The following is a 6,000-nucleotide window of genomic DNA, read 5'->3' on the forward strand; positions in this document are numbered from 1 at the left end:
GCTGAGGCGTCGGCCGGACCCTCAGTGAAGTGAGCAGGAGCTGAGGCGTCGGCCGGACCCTCGGTGACGTGAGCAGGAGCTGAGGCGTCGGCCGGACCCTCGGTGACGTGAGCAGGAGCTGAGGCGTCGCCGAGACCCTCAGTGATGTGAGCAGGAGCTGAGGCGTCGGCCGGACCCTCAGTGACGTGAGCAGGAGCTGAGGCGTCGGCCGGACCCTCAGTGGCATGAGCAGAGGCGTCGCCGGGGCCCCCTATGACTTGAGCCGGGGCGTCCCTCTTACGACGTCTTCTGCGCCATTTGGAGGGGGTTGAGGCTGACTTAGTGTCAGGCTGTGGTGTGTCAAGCTGTGGACCTGGCGTGGGCTGCTCTGCAGCAGCAGCAGCAGCAGCTCCCTGGAGCCCTGGCGTGGGCTGCTCTGCAGCAGCTCTGCAGCAGCGCCCTGGAGACTTGACGTGGGCTGCTCTGCAGCAGCGCCCTGGAGACTTGACGTGGGCTGCTCTGCAGCAGCGCCCTGGAGACTTGACGTGGGCTGCTCTGCAGCAGCGCCCTGGAGACTTGACGTGGGCTGCTCTGCAGCAGCGCCCTGGAGACTTGACATGGGCTGCTCTGCAGCAGCTCCCTGGAGGCTTGACGTGGATGATAGTGGATGGCAGTAAAACAGCCTTACTGCCGCTTCATACTCAATCTGCTTTATCCTCTCCATCAGCTCAGGAGAGGAATACAGGAGACCTGTCGTCCTGAGGATCTTGATTTGGCTTGCAGTGAACCTCAAGCACTGCTCCAGCTCGGCAGGTGTTGCCCCAGAACACCGGGCTGGAGCGAGCGCAGACGGCATGGGCGGAGGTGCAGCGAGCCTGGGAGACAGTGCTATGGCAGACGAAGATGTGGGCTTACTTGCTGCAGCCCTCACGTCAGCTGGCAGGGAAACCACCTCCTCGCCAGACGACCGGCTGGGAATCCCTGCATGACGGTGATTCTTGCGGCGGGAGGAAGATGATGGCTTTGTTGCCGGTATGGAAGCAGGTGGGGAACGTCGGAGCTTAGGCGGAGGGACAGAACAGCCCTAACAAACTCTCTGGCGCTGGGCCGCCTCACGCTCCATCCGTTCCAGCAGCAGAGGAGACGGCAGAACCACCAAATCAGTCGGCATAAGTCTCATCGCCTCATTCATCTGCTGCTTAACCCAGCGATCCCTGGCGCTCTCCTGCCTACTGTCCGCGAGGTCCATGTTTGGCGGAAACATACTGTCATGATTCTGTCATGGTTTACTTGGAATTGGACCCAGAATGCAGACGAGCAGGCAGCTTGATGGTAAGTGAAAAAGATTTAATAACAAAAACTCACTCACTACAAGAGGCAGGAACAAAACAAATGGGCAGGCAAGACAGGCATGATAAAAAAATAAGACTTGAGCATCAAACTTGACATGAGCATGAGAGTGAAAGGTGTTTCCGCGAAGACAAACAGAGCAGGTGTGAATATATCGAGTGAAAACCAGGTGGAGCAAGGGGACAGATTAACTTGGACAGGTGAGCCGAATAAACTTAATTGTCAGACAGAACAAAACGTGGCTGCGGCAAAAACAGAGACTCTAATAAACAAACTAGAAAAACATGAAGCTAAAGCATAACCAGATCCGAAAACCAAACTTGACAAAACATGAACAAGACGACAAAACTAAAGCATGACCAGGAAAATAACAGAAGCATGATTCAAAATCTAAGAAGAATAATAACAAAAGAACGAGTCAAAACCTTAACTGTGAAAAACATAAGAAGAAACCCGAAACCAAAAACTAAACAACCCTACATCATGACACCCAAGGGCTTTACACTGCCCCTCAGTAGGATAAATCCCAGCTTTGCCATAGGTGCACTTAACCAGTAGTTGGTTCTCTTTGCAAACTTAAATATTACATTTAGTCGGATTCATTATTGTCCACTATGAAGCAGCAAAAAGTTTGATAAAATCAAGCATTGTCTCTTTAAATTAAACCAACTTCTTTTTTAGTGTTGAAGGATTGGTGTCTACTTCCTTTTGGGATTAAATTATGCTTTCATCAGAAAAGGTATGAATCTGATATGATCATCAAGCAAAGAGGATCATTTAATTGAACACTTCACTTACTTTTCTCAGTGAGCAGAACTAAAGTCAAATGCTAGTAAATCGCTGTACAAACGTGTTGAGAATTTGCCTGTTTGGCAGATGGAAATTTTGTGGTGCCCAGGTCTTGCACACAGGAGATGCAGCAATTTGAAACATTCTAAGGGGCTCTTTAAATCGGGGTTTGACAGATATTTGTCATATTCAGTTTGGTTTGGTGTCACTCAGATCTTGCACGTTGAAATTATACCATTTTTATTTAAATTTCAAGTTTGAAACTGATACATCGTAATCCTGCAGGAAGGGTACTTAAAATACAACCTCTGTTAAAGCAAACAATGGTGGCTTTGATTCAAAATGGCCAACCTCCTGTTTAGTTATAGGCATACCTCCAGGAGACTTATCTGCCCTGCAAAGTTTTATTACTGTGCCCATTTTTACAGCTCTATGTGAAACGGTTTTGAGGGGTAATAGTATATGAGGTGTTTCGGAGCTATTGAGGTAATATATTATTTTCATAAACCCGTGGAGATTTATGATTGCACTGTAAATAAATGTTTGTTCAAATGTTTGATTTTTTTTATATAACATAAGTCAAAGTATTGTTCAAAACAACCATATTATCAAACAGCTTAATATACCCTCACTGAGTCTTAGTCTAAAATAGGTGAAGCTGCTGTGAGCCTGGTAAGTTGAATCTGATGGTGCTCAATGGGAACTTCAAACACATGCTTGGATAGATTAAAACATGTGCTAGGGCCCAGAAGCAGAGGCTCTGTCATAGACTGAGTCTATAGTCACTTTGACCTATACCTCCCTGTTTTATCACGTGTCATCTTCAAAAATGAAACCCTTAAATCATTCGCAGATGGACGCTGGTCTCTGACACTCACTGCCCTGGTGGTGAAACGTTCTCCAATCAAAGTAGACTAAATTGCACATGGTTGCATCTTAAGTGCTATGCAATAGGAAAGCTAACAGACTCAAGAAAAAGAAAAAAACATGGGAAAGACTTGCTACTGTTATGTCAATGGTGAGGGTGGTTTTCTGCACACCTTATTTGAACTCGTAGCATTAAGCCTCTCTGACTTTTACCAATGATTCTCCTTCTCTCCTTTTTTGTCCTTTCTGTGTAACATAGACTCAAATTTACCCATGCAAGTCTGAATGGATTAATACAAAAATTAGGTCATCTGAAAATGACCCAGCTGTTCTGATGGCAGTCCCTCAGAAGTGCCCCTTATAGAACCCCTCCCACCCCCCACCCCAACTGCAGGCCTCCTGTGAAAGTCAAAGCTTGTCTTTCATCTCCGATCAGTTGCATGTGCCCTCACAGATTCACAGGTTTTACTGCTTAAGTCTGGGCTGGCAGCACTGATCATGTGACTGCTGGCTGGTTGGCTTTCAGACACTTCATAGCTTCATGAGACCCCTTTCCATCTTTGTGCCCTACCAGTTCTATATGAACATCCCCATCTCCCATCTTCCCTTTGGCTGTTAGTTCTGATTTGTGCAGGCTTGCTGCTGAGGGTCTGTCCGTGATCGTCAAATCCTGCTAGTTGGAACTGTTAGGTCAGGTTACATCAAAGAGATCAGGAGGGATCAGCCGCTTGAAAGGGACAGGCTCTGGCTCATATCATCAGAAACAGGTGGAGGTCCTCATTGGGAGAACAAAGAAGGGATCACCATCTATAAAACTTTTATAATTTATAGAAGAGTTTCTTTGGATTTCCTTAAATCACCATTCTATTTCCCACACAGTATGCAGTAGCCTCAAAGTAGGAGCGTAAAACATATGATGGCACAATGGCAAGTTGAGGATTGTGGGATTCAAGTAGAATGCTAAATCCCACAAAGGTCACAATAACAAAGACCTCTACTATATTATACCACTAAAGGATTTATTTTGAAGTGACTAAGTACTTTAGATGTTTTAGTACACAGCAGGAAAAATGAGTTAAAACATATCAATTAAACATATCAATATTTATCCCAAATATATTTCTAATGGAGCTGTTGACATGAAATTCACACAAGATGTTGGCAACAAATCAAGTAACCCACGTATAGAAATAAATAAATACAAATCAGTCAGTAAGTTCAATTATGTGTAAAAAATACGCACTAAAAGAATGTTTGAGACCTTTGTGACCTTATTGTTGCAACATATTCTGATGACATTGGTTACAGACATATTTTTAAACGTCGGTATGTTACAGTGAGAAGCTTTGATGCCATAATCTGGAAGTGAAAAGAACATCAATTCATCATAATCCAAGGCATGACCAGGTGCCCCTCACAAGATTTCTGACCGAGGATTAAAAACGTAATCTAAAGAATTCTCCGAGATCCAGAAAGACCATGAATCAGAGCAAACAGTTAGTATGTAAAAACAATAAATAATGCTCTCAGATGCAATGGTTGTCAGGACCTGAGTGCTGTGTCTGTTTTCTGTTGCTGTTCACTGTTCTTAGCCTCTAGGTGGCACTGGAGACCGTGAGGAGAGGTGACAGGTGTTCCCTATTTCCTTAATCATCCTTGGAGGGTATTTAAGACGAAGGCTGCCAGCAATTCATGGCCAGAGTGTTGCCCTCAGTGGTGTAAGCTCAAGCCACAAGTAATTCTTGCTTTGTTCTTTGCCCTATGTAACTTTGTATGTGCTCCTTCGCAGGCTGTATATATGAACCTGACTTCGCGTTCAGCATTGTTTGCTGTTTTGGATTTTTGACTTCTGGAGAAAGATCTCCAACCTTGTGGATTAAGAGCAAGGCTTCCTGCTCACTTCGTCTACCAACAACTGGCTGGCAGCTTCCTGTCTGGATCAACCACGGACCTCCTCAAGCGAACCCTGTCCACCCTCCATCGCTGCAGAACCACCACCAGAACCTCAGTCCCCAACAACTTGTGTGAAGTACCCACCAGCTCGAGTCTCATCTGTGTGCAGCTTCGTTGTCGCTCCCTCCTCCTGGCGGATCACTCCTCATCCCTAATAAGACAGATTTGTTATTTAGTAAAAGATATACTCTAAGATTCACTTTAACTTACCAGCTCTACTTACCTTGCAGTTGGTTTCCTGGTTCCAGTTCCTCCCGTACCACCCCGTTCCTTGTAAATAAAATATTTGTTAAAACCATATCTGTCTCCTGAATGCTTACTGCATGTGGGTCAAATCTGTCCGTAAAACTATGACAGAACACTCTGGCCAACCTGACCCAGCAGAGGCATTCAGGAGAACCCTTTCTGAACAATCCCATCAAATTCAAGCTCATGACTCTACTCTCCAGTCCCTTGCCGAGCAGCAAAGACAGACTAACCTGCAGATTGAGCAGTTAGCCTCTATGCTACAACACACACTAAGCAGTGTTACCACTCCGGTCACAGAGGGCGCTACAGCCCCACCGGTCTCTCAGCAACTTCCGCACTCTCGTGATGTCACTTCCCCTAACCCAGAGAAATATTCCGCGGAGACGGGAGATTGCAAGGGTTTTCTTTTGCAATGTACACTTGTTTTCAACCGATCCCTGGAGTCTTTCCCACATGATCATGTCAGGATTTCCTATGTTTTGGGGCTCCTAACAGGTAAAGTGTTAAGATGGGCAGAAGCACGCTTTGCTGACTGCAGGATTTCGGTTGCACTTTTTCAGAGTTTGAGAAGGAATTCAGGCAGATTTTCTCTAGTGAAATTGACCAGACTGCTACAGCCTGTAAATTATGGTCTTTAAGACAAAGGAATCAGTCAGTTTCTGACTTTTCAATTGATTTCCGAACCCTAGCAACAGCCCCTGGGTGGGACAATTGTGCCCTTAAAACGGCATCTTTTTCAGGCTTTAAATGAGCCTCTCAAAGACGAATTAGCTTTAATAGATGAACCCAAGACTCTTAATGAGCTAATCAACT

This window comes from Girardinichthys multiradiatus, chromosome X, assembly GCF_021462225.1.
Source record: "Girardinichthys multiradiatus isolate DD_20200921_A chromosome X, DD_fGirMul_XY1, whole genome shotgun sequence".
Classification (NCBI taxonomy): Eukaryota; Metazoa; Chordata; class Actinopteri; order Cyprinodontiformes; family Goodeidae; genus Girardinichthys; species Girardinichthys multiradiatus.